The sequence below is a fragment of the Montipora capricornis genome, chromosome 11 (assembly GCF_036669925.1).
Source record: "Montipora capricornis isolate CH-2021 chromosome 11, ASM3666992v2, whole genome shotgun sequence".
NCBI classification, from domain to species: domain Eukaryota; kingdom Metazoa; phylum Cnidaria; class Anthozoa; order Scleractinia; family Acroporidae; genus Montipora; species Montipora capricornis.
In genome coordinates this window covers 20289903-20309902 of record NC_090893.1, presented here as the reverse complement: position 1 = coordinate 20309902, position 20000 = coordinate 20289903, and the positions used below count along the sequence as shown (strand labels likewise).

The 20000-nt window shown below is 41.2% G+C and overlaps 2 protein-coding genes and 1 pseudogene across 3 annotated transcripts in view; 2 read left to right on the top strand and 1 right to left on the bottom strand.

Moving 5' to 3' along the window:
* Window positions 1-20000, top strand: part of LOC138024377 (tetratricopeptide repeat protein 28-like) — a 118468-nt gene that overhangs the window by 24602 nt on the left and 73866 nt on the right. The window lies entirely within an intron of this gene.
* Window positions 1-20000, bottom strand: part of LOC138024394 (adrenocorticotropic hormone receptor-like) — a 102328-nt pseudogene that overhangs the window by 44485 nt on the left and 37843 nt on the right.
* Window positions 16614-20000, top strand: part of LOC138024389 (G-protein-signaling modulator 2-like) — an 8847-nt gene continuing 5460 nt past the window's right edge. Inside the window, exons 1-2 of one of the 2 annotated variants that reach the window (XM_068871590.1) lie at window positions 16614-16628; window positions 18023-18070. The gene's annotated coding sequence lies outside the window, so the exon portion shown is untranslated. Of the gene's footprint in view, window positions 16629-18022; window positions 18071-20000 lie in introns of those variants that run through there. The other variant, XM_068871589.1, reaches the window with a different exon arrangement.

The window sequence follows — 20000 nt, the reverse complement described above, 5'->3', positions numbered from 1 at the left end:
AGACGAGAGTATTTCTTTGGCTGAGTTACATCTGATAAGCGAGAAATGCAGACCCTTTAATATGTCTGTTTTGTGCAATCTATTCAGGCTTTAAAATTTCAGTTTAAATCAGACAAAGGACTGAACAAACAAAATAGAAAAAAAAAGAAATAGAGAGTTCAAGCTCAATGGGTAAAAAAATGTCTTGTCAGACTCGCAATGATGTGCGGCCTTTCTGGTGTTGGTTTGGCTACATAGCTGCAGCATTTGTGGTCAGTGCATTGAACTTCTCATGCTTTCTTTTTTATTTTTCAGGGTTCGCGCTCTCTTTCAAAGACGACCTTTCTGGTTGTAATAATCAAGAATGGCAGACAAAAAGATGAACGTTTTCGGGCAGCATATACAAGAGCTTAGCGTTGCCAAAAAAGTGGGAAACAGAAAGGGGGAGGGTATTGCATATTTCAAGCTGGGCTTATATTTTTTGGATTTGGCCAATTGTAAACAGGCCAGAAGGAATTTCACCGAAGCATTAAGAATTTTTAAGGAAATAGGGTTCAGTACTGGCGAGAAAGACGCCTATCGTTATCTCGGTATTGCGTATACCAGGCTTGGCAATTTTGAGCAAGCCATAGAGTACCATGAACAAAGCCTTAGTATTTCGAAAGAAGTTGGGGATAGAGCCGGGGAGGGTAGCGCCTATGATAATCTCGGCATCGCTTATTGCATCTGGGCAATTTTTAGCGAGCCATAGAGTATTACGAACAACAACATTAGCATTGCAAAAGAAGTTTAGGGGATAGGGCCGGGGGGGGGCAAGCCAATGGTAATCTCTCGCAACGCTTATCTCAGTCTGGGCAATTTTAAGGCAGCCATAGAGTATCACGAACAACATCTTAGCATTGCAAAAAGTAGGGGAGCAGGGGCCGGGGAGGGAGGGGCCATGGTAATCTCGGCAACGCTTATCTCAGTCTGGGCAATTTTAGCGAGCCATAGAGTATCACGAACAACATCTCTAGCATTGCAAAAAGTAGGGATAGGGGATAGGGGGGGGGGGCCAGGGGTAATGGTAATCTCGGCAACGCTTATCACAGTCTGGGCAATTTAAGCGAGCCATAGAGTATCACGAACAACATCTTAGCATTGCAAAAGAAGTAGGGGATAGGGCCGGGGGGGGGCCAATAGGGCAACGCTTATCACAGTCTGGGCAATTTTAAGCAGCCATAGAGTATTACGAACAACATCTTAGCATTGCAAAAGAAGGGGGGATAGGGCCGGGGGGGGCAATGGTAATGGTAATCGAACGCTTATCACAGTCTGGGCAATTTTAAGCGAGCCATAGAGTATTACGAACAACAACTTAGCATTGCAAAAGAAGTAGGGGATAGGGGATAGGGGGGGAGGGCAAGGCCATGGTAATCTCGGCAACGCTTATCACAGTCTGGGCAATTTTAAGCGAGCCATAGAGTATATTACGAACAACATCTTAGCATTGCAAAAGAAGTAGGGGATAGGGCCGGGGAGGGCAAGGCCAATGGTAATCTCGGCAACGCTTATCTCAGTCTGGGGCAATTTTAAGCGAGCCATAGAGTATTTCGAAACAACATCTTAGCATTGCAAAAGAAGTAGGGGATAGGGCCGGGGGAGGGCAAGGCCAATGGTAATCTCGGCAACGCTTATCTCAGTCTGGGCAAATTTAAGCGAGCCATAGAGTATTACGAAACAACATCTTAGCATTGCAAAGAAGTAGGGGATAGGGCCCGGGGAGGGCAAGGCCAATGGTAATCTCGGCAACGCATCACAGTCTGGGCAATTTTAAGCGAGCCATAGAGTATTACGAAACAACATCTTAGCATTGCAAAAAGTAGGGGATAGGCCGGGGGGGCAGGGCCAATGGTATCTCGGCAACGCTTATCACAGTCTGGGCAATTTTAGCGAGCCATAGAGTATTACGAACAACATCTTAGCATTGCAAAGAAGTAGGGGATAGGGCCGGGGGGGGGGCAAGGCCAATGGTAATCTCGGCAACGCTTATCACAGTCTGGGCAATTTTTAAGCGAGCCATAGAGTATTACGAACAACATCTTAGCATTGCAAAAAGAGAAGTAGGGGATAGGGCCGGGGGAGGGCAAGGCCAATGGTAATCTCGGCAACGCTTATCACAGTCTGGGCAATTTTAAGCGAGCCAGAGTAGAGTATTACGAACAACATCTTAGCATTGCAAAAGAAGTAGGAGATAGGGCCGGGGGAGGGGGGAGGGCCAATGGTAATCTCGGCAACGCTTATCTCAGTCTGGGCAATTTTAAGCGAGCCATAAGTATCACGAACAACATCTTAGCATTGCAAAAGAAGTAGGGGATAGGGCCGGGGAGGGGGGGGCCAATGGTAATCTCGGCAACGCTTATCACAGTCTGGGCAATTTTAAGCGAGCCATAGAGTATTACGAACAACATCTAGCATTGCAAAAGAAGTAGGGGATAGGGCCGGGGGGAGGGCAAGGCCATGGTAATAATCTCGGCAACGCTTATCACAGTCTGGGCAATTTCAAGCGAGCCATAGAGTATTACGAACAACATCTTAGCATTGCAATGGAAGTAGGGGATAGGGCCGGGGAGGGGAGGGCCAATGGTAATCTCGGCAACGCTTATCACAGTCTGGGCAATTTTAAGCGAGCCATAGAGTATTACGAACAAACATCTTAGCATTGCAAAAGGAAGTAGGGGATAGGGCCGGGGAGGGCAAGGCCATGGGTAATCTCGGCAACGCTTATCACAGTCTGGGCAATTTTAAGCGAGCCATAGAGTATTACGAAACAACATCTTAGCATTGCAAAAGAAGTAGGGGATAGGGCCGGGGAGGGCAAGGCCAATGGTAATCTCGGCAACGCTTATCTCAGTGGGCAATTTTAAGCGAGCCATAGTATTACGAACAACATCTTAGCATTGCAAAAGAAGTAGGGGATAGGGCCGGGGAGGGCAAGGGCAATGGTAATCTCGGCAACGCTTATCTCAGTCTGGGCAATTTTAAGCGAGCCATAGAGTATTACGAACAACATCTTAGCATTGCAAAAGAAGTAGGGGATAGGGCCGGGGAGGGCAGGGCCAATGGTAATCTCGGCAACGCTTATCTCAGTCTGGGCAATTTTAAGCGAGCCATAGAGTATTACGAACAACATCTTAGCATTGCAAAAGAAGTAGGGGATAGGGCCGGGGAGGGCAAGGCCAATGGTAATCTCAACGCGCTTATCACAGTCTGGGCAATTTTAAGCGAGCCATAGAGTATTACGAACAAATCTTAGCATTGCAAAAGAAGTAGGGGATAGGGCCGGGGAGGGGGGCAAAGGCCAATGGTAATCTCGGCAACGCTTATCACAGTCTGGGCAATTTTAAGCGAGCCATAGAGTATTACGAACAACATCTTAGCATTGCAAAAGAAAGTAGGGGATAGGGCCGGGGGGGGGGAGGGAGGCCAATGGTAATCTCGGCAACGCTTATCTCAGTCTGGGCAATTTTAAGCGAGCCATAGAGTATTACGAACAACATCTTAGCATTGCAAAGGAAGTAGGGGATAGGGCCGGGGAGGGGAAGGCCAATGGTAATCTCGGCAACGCTTATCTCAGTCTGGCAATTTTAAGCGAGCCAGAGTATTACGAACAACATCTTAGCAGCATTGCAAAAGAAGTAGGGGATAGGGCCGGGGAGGGGAGGGGCCCAATGGTAATCTCGGCAACGCTTATCTCAGTCTGGGCAATTTTAAGCGAGCCATAGAGTATTACGAACAACATCTTAGCATTGCAAAAGAAGTAGGGGATAGGGCCGGGGAGGGAGGGCCAATGGTAATCTCGGCAACGCTTATCTCAGTCTGGGCAATTTTAAGCGAGCCATAGAGTATTACGAACAACATCTTAGCATTGCAAAAGAAGTAGGGGAAGTAGGGGATAGGGCCGGGAGGGAGGGAAGGCCAATGGTAATCTCGGCAACGCTTATCTCAGTCTGGGCAATTTTAAGCGAGCCATAGAGTATTACGAACAACATCTTAGCATTGCAAAAGAAGTAGGGGATAGGGCCGGGAGGGAGGGGCAATGGTAATCTCGGCAACGCTTATCTCAGTCTGGGCAATTTTAAGCGAGCCATAGAGTATTACGAACAACATCTTAGCATTGCAAAAGAAGTAGGGGATAGGGCCGGGAGGGAGGGGCCAATGGTAATCTCGGCAACGCTTATCGAAGTCTGGGCAATTTTAAGCGAGCCATAGAGTATTACGAACAACATCTTAGCATTGCAAAAGAAGTAGGGATAGGGCCGGGGAGGGAAAGGCCATTGGTAATCTCGCCATCGCTTATTACAGAATGGGTGAACTTGAAAATGCTCTTCTCCTTTGCGAACAACAGCTTACTATTTGCAAGGAAAACGGAGGATCCAGTAGGACAGGGAACGGGTTGCTATAATAACTTGGTCTTGTTCATGAAAATTTAGGCTCGTTGTGCAAAGCCCTTAAAGTTAATTTTATCGTCTAAGCATAAAACATTTCGATGAAACAAACAAGGCGTCTTCTTCAATCAGAAGATGCATGGAAAATTTTCGTGACACAAAAATCAGTTTGCGTACACAGCTCTATGGAGAGCACTTTTAAAGAATGGAGAGGTTGATGAGGCTTTGTTTGCTGCTGAACAAGGACGAGCACAGGCTTTGACAGACATTTTGAAGAAGGTGCAATTTGGAGTTGATGAAAAACCTTCCTCGGCAGTTGCGACGACGGAAACTATCTCCGCTGTTATGAAATATTTGCCCTTACAAACAGTTTTTCATAGCACTTGAAGGGAACACTATCAGTTTTGGCTTCTGAGAGGAGGAAGTGGAATTTTTCTTTAGGCAAAAGGAAAAAAAAATGGAAGTGCCGCTTCACTGATAGAAACTACTTTGAAAAAGATTGGCGCGGGGACTGTTGTCCGATGCGAGAATCGTACACTTGACAAGCTACGCAGACACTTGTTTTGCGGTAGGGAAGCTCTTTCCGAGACCTTTCAGTCTTTGACCCTCTCGATAATAACTCTTTGCAGCCTTTGTTTGATGTCTTAATCAGTCCCATTGCAGACTTGCTTCAAGGTGATGACTTAATCTTTGTTCCTGATGGACCATTTTGCTTGGCTCCTTTTTCTGCATTAAGTGACTCTGTCAGGATCCGTACTGTTCCCTCGTTGACCGCTTTAAAACTCATCACAAGTGCACCTGACAACTTCTACAGTAACAGTGAAGCTCTGCTTGTGGGGGCGATCCGTGCTTAAAGGAAGTCACTGACGAAAATGGTGAACCCATTTCCGAGCAGTTGCCGTGCGCTATACAAGAGGTGGAGATGATTGGAGAACTTCTGCAGACCACTCCTCTCACTGGAAGAAATGCAACGAAAGCTGAGGTGCTGAAAAGAATGAAGTCAGTTGCTTTAATCCATATTGCAGCACATGGAGATTCGAAATTTGGAGAAATTGCTTGCTTTGCCCCAAATCCTGAACGCGCATCCCAGATTCCAGAAAAGGAAGATTTTTGTTAACAATGAGTGATGTTCGTGCAGTTGGTCTTCGGGCAAGACTGGTTGTTCTGAGCTCTGAGCTCACAGTGGCCGGGGAGAGGTCAATTCTGAGGGTGTAGTAGGAATAGCAAGAGCTTTTCTGTGTGCTGGTGCCCGGTCTGTTCTGGTGTCACTCTGGGCAATGATGATGAGGCAACCTTGCTGTTCATGAAAAAAAAATTCTATCAACACTTGGCAGATAGAAAAAGTGCAAGTTTAGCTCTTCAATATGCTATGAAATCTCTTCGGGAGACGGAGAAGTATTCTGCCGTAAAAGACTGGGCGCCATTTGTGCTAATTGGCGATGATGTCACGTTCGAATTTGGGCACCACGAGCTTGAAAAGAATGGTAAGTGTTTTTTTCGAATATTATTTTAATTACTGAAAGGAATTACATTGTAGAGGTTTTTAGTCAGCAAGTTGTCAGAGGTAAGTTCTTCACAGAGAAATGGTTTCAAAATTGGTCGCCCATGTTGTTCTTTTACGAACTGCTTTGGCTAGCCACTGAAATAAGTAATGCCTGCATTCACCGGGTCGGGAACTTTGCTTTCTGCAGATAACTGTTTGAGCCATGCAATGCATGCACTGAAAAGAAATAATTCAGTGATCGCCGGTTACCTGTGTAAAGTGAAGTTTGATATTGAAGGCTTATAGCTACATGTCACAGTGACATTTAGTTGAATAGGAATTGTTGCTATTATCTATAAGCACATGTAATTATGAATGAATGAATGAATAATGAATGTTTTTTCTAGTGGAGGTATTGACGAAATGGAGAAGTGATCCTCGCACTTATCTAGACAATTAAAGGAATTTCTGTTTTTTAGTAGACCTGAAAAAATTTCAGGTTGCTCCAACAGGATTCGATTCGATGCAAGTGCAATGCTCTACCAACTGAGCTATGAGGCCACACATTTTGGAGCAGGTCATTTTGTTGGGCTCATTTAATTCTTCCTGTGAAGGACTTAAAATTGTCCAGATAGGTGAAAGGACACTGTCCATTTCATCATATCACATGTAATTATGTACAAACATTGCTATCGATGAAAAACAATTTCTTTATTCATTTATCAAACAACGAAATTCCTAATTACCGTCGAACCGGCTATTTTTTGTCTTTTTCTTCCTTACCTTTTTTTTTTTTTTTCAACGGCATCCAAAAGTTGAGAAAGCTACTTCTTGTACTCCGATGCGTCAGTATGTCGTTTTCCTTACTTCAATTATTATATGAGTTCTTGAAAGCGTTAAAGCATTTAAACCTCATAAACGGGTCAAGGAAGACAAGAGATATGTTTTTTTTTTAAGTATTTTGTAGACCTAGGGTGGGTTCTTTTTTTGGAAATGCAAATCCGGGTTCCTTGTATCCAAAAGCGGATTTCGCTAAAATCTTTACTAAAACCCGAAAAAATGGATTATTGATCTGAGGAGGAATTCACTCTCCGAGTGGATTCATTAGATCAGATCTGAATCCCGATTTTTAGGATTCATGATCGGTGCATTTCTTTGGGACGGATCCGAAAACACTACGTTTTTGGCCAGGGGTAGTCTTGTGAAAGTACACATTCCGCGCCAATTTGCTTGTATCATGGCGAGTTTTCAGTGCCATTTCTTCTTCAATGTACCGGAAATTTACAGAAAGTCGTAAATTTTTTCAGAAACTTCAATTTGATAGAAATTACGTTAATCCTGACCGGCTGAAAGTGGGCTTTAACGCCAGAAAAATCCGTTTTCGGATACTGGTTTCTTTGAGAACGAAATATCCGTGTGATCTGAGATAGTAAATCCATCTTGGATTCTCCCAAAGAAACGCACCCTTATTTTATTCATTTGTAGCTCCGTATATGAACTTTCCATTCCTTTCCAGCTAATTTTTTTTTTTTTTTTGGCCGAATCTTTGGGAAAATTTTCTAGAAGCTAAAAAAACTAGGAACGTAGAAATTACGTAATCTCCTAATTAACATAAGTGGAGGTTTTTTAGACTAGAACTTTTCTATTGAAGAAATTGCTAGAAAAAGGTTACTTCCAGAATCAAACAGACAGGAAGTTTCTCAGAAACGGGGTTTTTCTAAGATATTGCCGCAGAGGGGCCAAGGGAAAATATTTTTAGAATGGGCGATTTGTTAGGCAAATGTCTAGAATCTAAAAGTACTAGCATTGAAAATGAAATGACTGTAGAAATTTAATAATGCAAACGTTTGGATATGAGTGATCTCTTGGGCAATTTCTTAGGGAAACTTCCAGAAGGTTAAAAACGAGGAAATAAGAGTCTTGTTTGATCTCTTAATTAATATGCATTGGATGTCTTTCTACTCAAATATTTCAAATATCTTTATTTATATTTTTCGAATGTTTCTACTCATTATGAGTAGAAATATTTGATTCTTTAAGGCCGGGACACACTAGGCGATAAGTCGCTGCGACACGTCACAGGGACAAGTCGCCGCAACAATTCGCCACGAGTGACACGTAGTTAATTTTGTGAAAATCATTGTCGCTGCAGCAGAATTTTGTCACTGCGATCAGTTGCACGAATTCAAACCAGTTTGAATTCGTGCGACTGATCGCGGCGACAAAATTAGCGAAAGCAGCGGTTGTTGCACCGTGTGTACTTCCTGCAACAAATAATAAAATGATCAATGAGAGAGCTCCATATCCGCCATATTGAATTAGAAAACTATATTTCACATCCCCCCCCACACAAGATCACTGCTTGTGCACCGAACAGACGTTGCGTCGCAGCGATTTGTTTTGCAAGTAATAAAACACGGAGCAGCTTGTCCCAGAGACCTGTCGCTGCGACTTGTCGCCCAGAGTGTCTCGGCCTTTAGTTTTAAGGCCCATTCAAACGGTTTCCACTTTTGCTTCAACATGCATTCAACATTTTGTTGAACCAAATGTTAGGAGTGTTTGAACAGGTCCTTCAACAAAAATGTTGAAGCTTGTTGAAAGAGTGTTTTATCAAATTCAAACTGATTTAAACTTTCATTCAACATCGATTCAACATTTCTTTTGTTCTAGAAAATGTTGGGTGGAGCTGAAGCCGTTTAAACAGTTCGTTCAACATTTTGCAGAACACACGCATGCTCATATGTGGCCGTAAGTGGACGGGAGAGTCTGGTTTCTTGTTCTTAGTTCCTCGCAATCCAAAACCTTGGCTCAATTTTTGGCGCCATGTTAAAACCATTTGAGCCCTCTCCGCACAACTTGTTTCCAACATTTGCTCAACACCCTTTCAACTTTGTTGAATGAAATGTTGAAACCGTTTAAATGGGCTTTTGAGCTTTTTATGCAAACTTTTCGGAGATTACGATCAATGCATAGATAGATTGACCAGTGCATACTAACTAGGAAACCTCTTAATTCAAACGGGCGGTGAAGTGAGGTATTATCGACAAATAGGAGGTGATTTAGTCATAGTCTAGTTTTTTTTGTAAATAACATATGAAAACTCTAACGCGGTTTAGAAGAGAAAACTGACTGACCAGTGCTTTACTTACAGAGAATTGCGAGGAGAACACGATGTCCATTTTATTGTCTGTCGATATAATCCGCGCAAATGGCAACTTGCGTAGTTACAAAAGGAGAGTATTTTATTGACTTTTCAAACAAGCAGTCAACAGGTTTTCCACCACTTTTTATTTTTTTTTGCCCCAAAAAATTCAAGCTTGCTTACAATCCTGTATTATTCATTAGCTAATAAACGATTCGTGTAGTCGCGCAAGTGTGTATTTGGTTTCTGCGACAAATGTTTTCTTACGTTATAAAAAGTACGCTACGCTATTGTAGCTCGGGTGTTTCGGTATTCACACTTAGGTGTGTATAGTCTGGTAGTACGCATGACTATTTGTAGTCAGGTATATACAGCCATTTCTCGCAGTTCAAGGTCACTCAACGGCATCTCTCTCTACTACCTTTCTGTAAGATTCCTTTTTGACATTCGTACTTGTACGCTAATGTGATGTAATCAGTGCGAGACCACCAGGGTGTGTCAGGATGATGTTTGCTCATTCGAGAAGTATATGAGTGATATGAGCGTTATAATAAACGTTTTTTATAAGCTGTTTTAAGTTGAGCTATATTTTCTTGCTTCGAGAAATGTTCAGTATAGCTTTGCAGTCTCAGATGTACTCCTGTATATTCTGTATTTTTACTGCCCTTGTATTAATGCATCCTGATAGCTGGCAATAAACGAGATGCCTTAATTATTCCTGATCCTTGTCTGCGTCTGATGATATTTAGTATGAAAATGATTTGTTCTCGTTTCACTGCAGAGTGATTAAAACAAACTGAAGTTTTGACAATTTGATTGGGTCGACACAATGTTAAGTCCACAACAAAACTGATGAACTTGTTAATCTCTTTCTTCATGGGGTTGTTGGAGTTGTTCTTGAAAACATCTTCTTGTTAGTTAAAAAAGTATCTGAGCTGTGGAAAGTTGAAAAATTGCTAGGTAGTTGGCAAAACTAACACTGAAAGCCAATGACTGAATGAAATAAATGTATATTAAAATATTTTGAGTGCGTGTTATCATGAGACGAAAGAGAGAAGTGATCCTCGTACTTGTCCTGGCAGTTGTCGAGATAAGTGTACCCTGATCCCCCCAGTGGTTTTTCTTGAAGCGACGAGAGAGCCGCGAAGACGAGTCGCGAAGCGGCGAGAAGAGAAAAAAAAACTCTGGTTACCTTGGACTTGAATCTCACTTTTATGCAGAGGATCACTTTAATTTCGCTGTCGTCGTATAACCCGCACTTCGAATCTTTAACAATTATTCTACGAGGGCGCGCTGGATATGAAGTGATAGATAACCAACGAGGTGCGTGGCGCCGAGGCAGTTATAATCATCATTTTATATCCAGCAAGCCCGAGTAGAATAATTGTTTTATTAAAAACTCCAGGATCAACAATTCTTCCTTGTATTGTTGACTAAAGCATCGATTTCTGCCTCGGTCAATTTCGGTCCAAAACGGCTTTTGTCGGCCATCTTTTCTCAGAGCTGAAAAAATGTTTTTTTTTTACCACAATTGCTTGTAATCGCGCAATCTGATTGGCTAATTTGCCGTTGTCGATAAGAGTCTAGACAACGCTGTACGCGTCCTGCTCGCGCCATTTTGTCACGCAATGTAATAGCCAATCAGGAACGCTCATTTTGGGAATAAAACCAATCACATTGCGAGAAAGTTATAGACAACGCTTGCTCTTTCTTTGAGTTATGATTTTGGTCACGCTCTGAAATAAAAACTTTCTTTGGCGTTGAATATTGTGGTAAAAAACAAATCGAAAGTGGTTCAGCGTTATCTGTACTCTTATCGACAACGATATTCGTCATCACAGTGGTCAAAATTTGTTGTAGACTCACTGGGCTACGCCCGGTCAATTTCGTGAGTCACACAAAAATTTTTTTTACCACTGTGATGAATCGATTGGCTAATATCGTTGTCGATAAGAGTACAGACAACGCTGAACCACTTTCGATTTGTTAATTAGCTCGCTTTATTTCTGACGCGTTCCTTGGCCATATATAGGTACAGCAGGTATATGAACTGATAGCCTGTGCCCGGCGAGTCAATGAAAATGCTGGAAATCCCATATCCGTAGTCAGTTTTAATAAATATAACCGCCGCTAACTAACCAAGCGCGAGGGCCGTACTGGGGAATATTGGCCCGAGGTCGTGGCACGACGACTGCCACGACCGAGGGCCAATATCCCCCAGTACGGCCCGAGCAAGCTCGTTAGTAAGTTGTTTATTATATGGCACTCTGTCTCTGATAGTAAAATGCACTTCTGTGCAATCAATCTTTTTAGCTTTTTCTTTTTTAGCTTTTTATCTTTTTTGCTTTTCAATCTTTTTATCTTTCAATCTTTTTAGCTTCTTCTGGTAGTTTCACTGTGAAGAATGACAATATTCACAGTTTTTTTTTTCGCGGTTTTGGTGCAAATTATGAATTTGCCGGCTTTGCTCCAAAACAAAAATACACGGCTTGGACCGTTTCCTCGGAAATGGTCCGTACTGCAAAATCCCGACCGAGAAAGAAACCAATCAGAGCGCTGGGATTTGGCCAAGACTGGCTTTGCCATATAATAAATTTATTTCATTCATCGAGTCTTTCACTCGCCACTGGAACACACAGAGCCCAACAAATTGACCTTTTTCCAATGAGTGGCTTCATAGCTCAGTTGGCAGAGCATTGCACCAGCATCGCAGATGTCTTGGGTTCGGATCCCGTTGGAGCCAACTGAAGTTTTCAGGTGTCTATAAGATACAATTACGTATTTTTTTTCATAAGTGCCACGATCACTTCTCTCTTTCGGTTTCTGCTGCTGTGATGCAGATGGTCGCAGCTATACGATCGTTTTTCAAAATGGATGATTTAACAGGGCCGGTTATTAAGTGCATTTCGTCATCCCAAATGTGATCTCGTTGACCTTTCTTATCAGATGCGATTGGAATACCAGAGAACTGTGTAATTGTCCCCTCGTTATCAACAACAAAGACATTTTCTGTTTGATTCGGTTTCACAAAAGATCAAGCAGGATGAAGTTGTGTGATTATAAATTTTATGAATTAAGGTGGCTATTTGACCCTTATAAGTGTCGAATAAAGAGTCCCACTTAGCTTTCGGTAGATCGCTTGTGTGTAGGCTAAGAGTATGGGCCCCAGTACGGAGCCCTCTGGTATGCCGTGCCACTTTGGAATAGGCCATTTCCGAGTTCATGTCTGCCTCCTCTTCAAAGTGTCTAAGTGCGAGGTTTTTGTGATGGTAATTAGTTCTACTTTACAAAAAAGAATTAAAACTAATTTTCATAAGAAAAAACTCGCACTTATACTCGCTTTGAAGGGGAGGCAGGCATGAACTCGAAATGGCCTATTCTCAGAAGGTACCATTAATTACAGTGTACTGTTCCCGTTCAGAAAGATAATCTCTTAGCCATGCCAGTAGGTTTCCCGTAATTCCGAAGTTGTGCTCTAGCTTGTGAAGAAGGTTTGGGTGTGAAACGCAATCGAACGCCTTCTGGAAGTCTATGAATACGGCACCCACAACTAATTTGTTATCAGTTGCTCGTCGCCAAGTTTCAGTTAGGTGTAATGATGAGTAATAGCTCTGTCGATCTCCCTTTTTGGTAGGCCCATTGGTTGTCCGTGACGAGGGCTTCGTTGTCCGAGAAAACGTGTTTCACAATTATGTCCGCTACACATGATTCTAAAATCTTGCTGGGTACACTTAGCAAGGAGAAGAGACGATAATTTCCTATTTCCGTAGGATCGTCTTTTTTGAATACAGGTGTTAGTCTGGCCACTTTCCAATTATTGTAGACTCTGCATTCGTGTATGCTTTGCATGAAAAGTCTGGTCCAGTGGGGGGTAACAACAGCAGGGCCTGCGAGGTGCAGTAATTAAGTGTGATTGGCTATACCACCCGGTCCGGTGGCTTTATTATTCTTCAATAATGTTTTTTTCCTTTTATTATATATACTGATGGAATACTAGATTTTCCTTCTTGGGAAAAAATCATATCTTCACCGCGCGCAGTGAACATATCATTTTTATCTTTCACATGTGAGAATATAGGAATCGTCAGGGTAACGAACACGATTAGCCAATAAAACGCGAGCTTCCCCTTCATTGTAAGATACTTTTTTGCTTTAATATAATTCTTCTCTACTACATAACATTTTTTATTGCATAATGTTAAATTGTCATGATTTGTCTTTCATAACTATCATATCTTGTTTCATGTTACAACATGCCTGTTTTAGCGGTTGGTGACCACTTTTTCATCATTTCGAAAATGAGTAAAACAAGTTGTTTTAGATCTGGACATTTCATCAATATCTATATAATAAAAAGAACATTACATGGCCGCTTGGGGATACGAATTTCATCTTCGAGTGCTGAAAGTATCCTCTATGTCAATATCGTCGCTAGATAGTCTGAAATCGGATGCATATTTACAACGTACAGGACTTGTTATAGAACATAGACTAGTCAAGAAATGTGGCACACGCAATTGGAGTTACCCAGCATTTATTTTTTCAGCGATGGTAGAGAAGAAGCAATTCATAAGGCTCGCTTTCTCCGTATCTTTTACTCGCTAAGCTGTTGTCGTCACGCTTTAGTGGTCTTATCTTCTTCCTTACTTTGGGTAATACATTCCAGTATGCCAGGAGGTCTTTCGCCTTATTCTCTTGGTTTCTGAAGTATGCAGCCTTCGCTCTCCTAATGTCAGATGTCATTTCGTTTCTCAACCTCTTATAGTCGGCCCATGTATTTGGATCCTTAGTTTTCAAACAGCTCTCTTGAATAATTCAATCAGCGATTCATTTTCAGCCTAATGGTGTTGCAGGCGCGGATCCAGGATTTTGAAATGGGGGGGGTGAATTTTTGTAATAATGTAATAGAACCAAAGCCTGGTTGAGGTGTTTGAGGGATAAGAAAAAAAAAAAAGAAGAAAGAAGGGGGGCTCGGAAAAAGGGGGGGATGAAAATTCACCCATTCACCTCCCCTGGATCCGCGCCTGTTATTAATCCACATTGCCGATACGCCTCGCACTTTAATTTCTTTCAGTGGCGTTTGTGAATCGAAAACACCCCTGAACATTATTATTGATTCCACGCCCAGAGGACGTCATCCTTGTCGTCAAATACTGATGCAATGTGAAAGGATATTTGTTCCTTGTCTGCTTTGAAATTCTCTTATATTAAATTGTTTGAAGTTCCTGACTGTAATGACTGTGGGCGGCGGTCTTTTTCGTTTTAGCCTCAGGTTTGCATATACTAGGCTGTGAGAGCAGAAGAGCATTACCGCCAAAATGCGTCCTTCACTGGCCATTTTGCCTGTTTACGTACTTAGCGACCACGTAGTAACCTCGAGAAAGGTGATTCTGGGGACCGCGGGGTGGGAAGATTGCATGTAAACGGGAGCTATTTTTCGACCCCATCTAGGCCGGTTACCCCACTCACCCAGGTTACCCCAACTCCATGCAAACAGAGCCGAGACATGTTTTCTTGTGTTCTTAATAGGGAGCTTTTGCACGTAGTCAAGTGATATCGGCAAACAAGAACTTTACAAATTTGCATATTTAGTAGACAAAAGCAAAGAACGCTTTGCACGCTCTGCACGCGCATTTTTCATTTTTGTTCATTTCTTTGCCGTCGTCTGCAAAAACAACAACGTGAAATTGCCAAATTTGAGGTTTTATGGACAACGTCAGCACTTGGAGATAAAATTTTATTTTCTCCCCAAATTAAGCGCCGCTCATAACGGTTTCATTCCTGAGGGACTGCTACACCTTTGTCATAGTCAAAAGCTTGGAATAGTCTCGAATTGATTACAATAACGCGAATTTATGTTTTTTCAGGATGATGTTCTCGTTGCCGTTCCCGTCGTCGTTGCTAAAGTTCCTGCTCAACTGGTTGTAAAGAGGAAAATTGCAAGGGATTTAGTAAATTGGATTGGTGCAAGGGTACGTGTAATGTAGTAATAAATTATTTGTTTGGTGTTTGAGCGATTATCCTACCCTCTATTTTTCCTTGTACATCGAGAAAGTACGGAAAAGACGTGTCTTGAGTTTTTCCTAAAGGCGATAGTGTTAGTTTTAGTTTTCCTATCGCGAATTCCAAATGGAGGGAAGCAAGATGAGGTTAGAATGAGTAAGAATTCCTGACAAAAAATGTCTGTTTTCCCGGGAAAGCATACAGAATCTAAGTTACAACAACAAAAGAATAAAACTATGAAAAGCTGTTGGTTGAACAGTTTTAAAAAAACACGATTTTCCAATCCACTTTAGTCTTCTTCAGGGTTGGGTTTGCCCTGCCTCCTCTAATTTGTAGTTGATGTTTTATTTAAACCTTCCTTCACTGTTTTAAGTAGCACGATGTATTTTTTATGTTTCGCGCGCTTTGGTATCCAGTTCCTAGTCGCTAGAATTGGCTAATTGTAAATTCGTAACACAGTGCCTTTTAAAGCTATTGTCGTTTCCTTAAACGCCAAGAACGTCATAGGAATAAGACATCAGTAGTTCGGAGCAATGGAACAATTAAATATAATTTGGGTAACAATCACTTGATCTCTTTCCGTGCTGACTAGCGTCATTAACTTGCACAGTTTGTTCGACTATGAATGACTTCTTGTTCTATATTCCTGTTCCATTTAATTTGCTAAATTTCTGGCTGTTGAACTTTGCAGTTTTCCGCTCCGGCCAGATCTACTAAAGATTTATGTTAAGAAATTTAACATTTTCCTGCAAGTTAATGTTTCACCCTAGAGACTTGATAATGGAATAACCACGTAAAATTAAAATGTCAGAGTCACGAAGCCATTGCTTGACCTCACTCGAAACTTTTGCTTTTGAAAAACATCCGTTTTGACGACCTCTGGTCCTTCGCGCGTTATCTTATGAATATATGACTCATGCGGTGGCAGCTCCGATTACATATTTACATATTTTTTCTCTTTTATGTAGTTTAATAGCCCTGAAGTTAACCAAGAATCCTGGACAAAAATATTAAGACACTCATACTTCCTGGTTCACATCTAAAAGGACAGGGTTTTCACATCTAAAAAATACCATTAGTGCATGAGCTTTTTTGAGCCGCAGAAGGATACCAGAAATGAACACTTCTCATGTTAAAACAGCAGTGTCTTATAGATTCTTTTCCAAGCTTCTCTAATAGTGAAAAGATATTAGGCAATACAAAAGCGATCTTCTAATGGAAAATAGGGTGCTTCGTTTTCAAGTTGTGAGTGCTTCGTTTTCTAGTTTTGAGTGCTTTGTTTTCGACTTAGGGTCCTTCGTTTTCGATCTTTTGGGTGCTTCTGCTTAGTTCCTTGTTTTAAAGTGCTTCGTTTTCGATACTACCCATTCAGTGTGTGATTGACGCACGCACGCAAAAAATCCACCGCTTATCCCTTAACTTATTTGCAGTGGTGTCATTATTCCTTCTCAGCTGGTTGCAAAAAAAGGAAATATTGCAAGGTAATTAGTAATATTAGCTTGGTTGCAATGGTTTTTTTTTTTTTGTCGTTTAACTACCCTCTATTCTTTCCTAGTACGAAATGATGTATCTTGAGGGAGTTACGAAGCAAATGGTGAGTAAAGAATGAGTATATGAATTCGTGACAAAAAATGTCTGTGGAGCATACAGACTTTAAGTTACAAACAACCAAGATAAACTATGAAAAGCTGTTGGTTTAAAAAACTTTAAAAAGACCCAAATTCCAATCCATTTTAACCTTCTTCAGTTTTGCGTTTGCCCTGACTCCTTTAATTTGTATTTGATGTTTTATTCAAACCTTCCTTCAGTGTTTTAAGTAGATACAATGCATTTTTACGTTTTCACTTTCTCCCTATTTGGTATCCAGTTCCCAGTCGCTAGATTTGGCTAATTATACAATTCGTAACACAGTCCCTTTGAAGCTAAGCAAGGGTAGAAGAGCTTATATATTTTCGTTTCTTAACGACCTGGCCCGGGGTGCTCGAAGCATGGTTAGCACTAACCAGCGTTAAATATCGTGGAACCTATAGGTTTTGTTACCTCTTAACCAACGGTTAGCACTAACCAGGCTTTGAGCAACCGGCACTGAACGTCAAAGCAATAAGACATCAGTAGTTCGGAGCAATGGAACAATTAACCATTTGGGTAACAATCCCTGCTCTTTCCGTGTTGATCAGCGTCATTAATTTGCACAGCTTGTTCGACTATGAAATGACTTCTTATTCTATGTTCCTGTTCCATTTGTTACTTTGTTGAACTTTGCAGTTTTTTTCGCTCCAGATCTATTCAGATTTGTATTAAGAAAGTTATCGCTTTTCCCACAAGACAATGTTTCACCGAGAGACTTCATAATGGAACAGCCACGTAAAATTAAAATGTTAGATAGAGTCACGAAGCTATTGCTTGGCCTCACTCCAAACTATTGCTTTTGAAGAGCATCCGTTTCGACCAACACTGGTCCCTCTCGCCTTATCTTATGAATATATGACTCAGGCAATGGCGGCTGCGATTACATATGATTGCACATTTTTTCTCCTTAATGTAGTTTAATAGCCCTTGAATTTAACCAAGAAATCCTGGACAAAAATGTTAAGACTTTCATAACTTGCTGGTCCCACATCTAACAAAGTATTGTTGCATGAATTAAATAATATTAGGGAGCACTAGACATTTTTAAGCCGCAGAAGGAGACCGGAAGTGAATAAATCTCGTGCCAGGACAGTAGTCTCTTATGATTTTTTAACCAAGCTTCTCTAATAGTGAAAAGATACTAGGCAATACAAAAGTGATCTTCCAATGGAAAATAGGATGCTTCGTGTTTTAATTTTAAGTGCTTGTTTTCGTTTTAGGGTCCTTTGTTTTCGATCTTTTGGTGCTTCCCGCCTAGTTCCTCGTTTTCGATTGCTTCGTTTTCGATACTACCCACTCAGTTGTGACTGACGCACGCACGCAAAAGATCTAACGTTAATCCCTTAACATATTTTGCAGTGGTGTTCATTATCGTGATCAACTGGTTTTAAAGAGGAACATTGCAAGGTAATTAGTAATGTGAGCTTGCTGCAACGGTTGGTAATACATTATTTGTTTGTTGTTTCATCGACCTAAACTGCCCTCTATTCTTCCCTGTACATCGAGAAAGTAAGTAAATGCTGTATATCTTGAATTTTTACTGAATGAAGGAGGTTTTAGTTTTCTCAGTGGCTGAGAAGTTACGAAGCAAATGATGAGTAAGAATGCATTGAAGAATTTAGGCAGTGTAGTTGAAAATCGACAAAATCAACTGGTAAAAATCAATTGGTTAAAACTACACAGTGTGTGTGTAGTTTTGACAGGTGTAATTACTCGCTTTCGCAACTTAATTACTTTTAGTAGACACAACGAACAGCGTCGTGCCAAAAAATGTCTGTCAAGCATACAGAATTTAAAGACGAAGACGCATTATAAAAGGCGTGGTGCTCAGGCACGTGCAAATGATTTATCAATCAACCGTGAACGCAACCGAGCTCTGTGATAATTTCTGCAATAAAAAAGCCCCTTTGACAATGTGACCGTAATATTGCATAAATGTTATCTGTAGTTCTTTTTAAAGCCCCAGTCCCTGTTTTCTCGCGCTAGAAATATCTTTTAGGGTGATTAATCAGTTTTGCTTGAATGAATTCGAACACGTGACGTCACGGCGGCTTTGTTGGGGTACCCAACTAATCCTCCGGGAATTGAGCTCTATTATCATGCAAACGTTTTCCTGGAAGTAAGCTCTATTATCCTGCAAATCTTTCCTTTTGTTTCGGTGAAAAAACGAGGTACTGATCACGAGAGTGAAAACACTATATATAGTGAGTCTTCGTGTTTAAGTTTCAAACAACACAAAGATAACTTTGGAAAACTGTTGGCTGAACAGTTTTCAAAAACCCAAAATCCATTTTAATGTTCTTCAGTTTCGCCCTTGCCCTGCTCCTTTAAATTTGCATTTGATGTTTTATTCAAACCTTCTTCAATGTTTAAGTAATTAATTTTACGTTTCCCCTGATTTTAGTTGCCAGTCGCTAAATTTGCCTAATTATAAATTCCTAACACATCCCCTTTTAAGCCAAGTAAGGTTATAGCCTTATATTTTTTCGTTCCCATAACGACTTGAACCTCATCGGAATAAGCCAACAGTTGATGATCGGAGCAATGGAACAATAAGCTATCTGGGTGACAATCACTTGATCTCGTTCCGTGTGAACTGTGTCATTAATTTGCGCAGTTTGATTGAGTATGAAGTTACTTCGTTCTTCTTGTTCCATGTGTTACTTTTATAAAAGAGAACCTTCACTAAAGCAAGAAAAAATAACTTTAAACCCCAGAACATAATGTTTACAATAAAAATTGTCCGAACTTTTTCCAATGGAAGCGTTTGTATCTAAACAAATGAATTTCAAAACTGTTTGTTTTTGTGTTCAAATTTCCTGGGCGCCGCCATCTTGAATGAATGAATGGTGACTTGTCGTGGTTGCCTTATTAGGGACTTAGAGATCTACGACGCGGTGGTCAACGAGAAGGCCACAAAACAGGAATATCATTGGTTAAAAGAGGACAAATAATCGTGCTGCACATGCGAAAGGTGTTTTAGCATGTGTTTTTGGATTGTGACTAAAACACCACACGAGTACATTTTAGCATATATTTTGCGGTACTTTCAAAAACGAAATAGACAAAAATGAAAAAAAAATAGACAAATTTGAGGTTTTAACGACAACGTGAGTGTACAAATGCAACCTTTCATTTTATATTTAAACTCTGAAACCGCTCGTATCAATTATTTTTAGGATACTTCGCCCACATTGTACGACGAGAACGAGATGAAATAATTGCGAAAGACTTTACGACAGTGTAGAGCTATATTTTGAGGTGACGTGTTCGTTGGCGGCGTCGTCGTCGTAGATCTTAAAGTCGAACAAACAATAAGGGAAACCGCAACACGTCG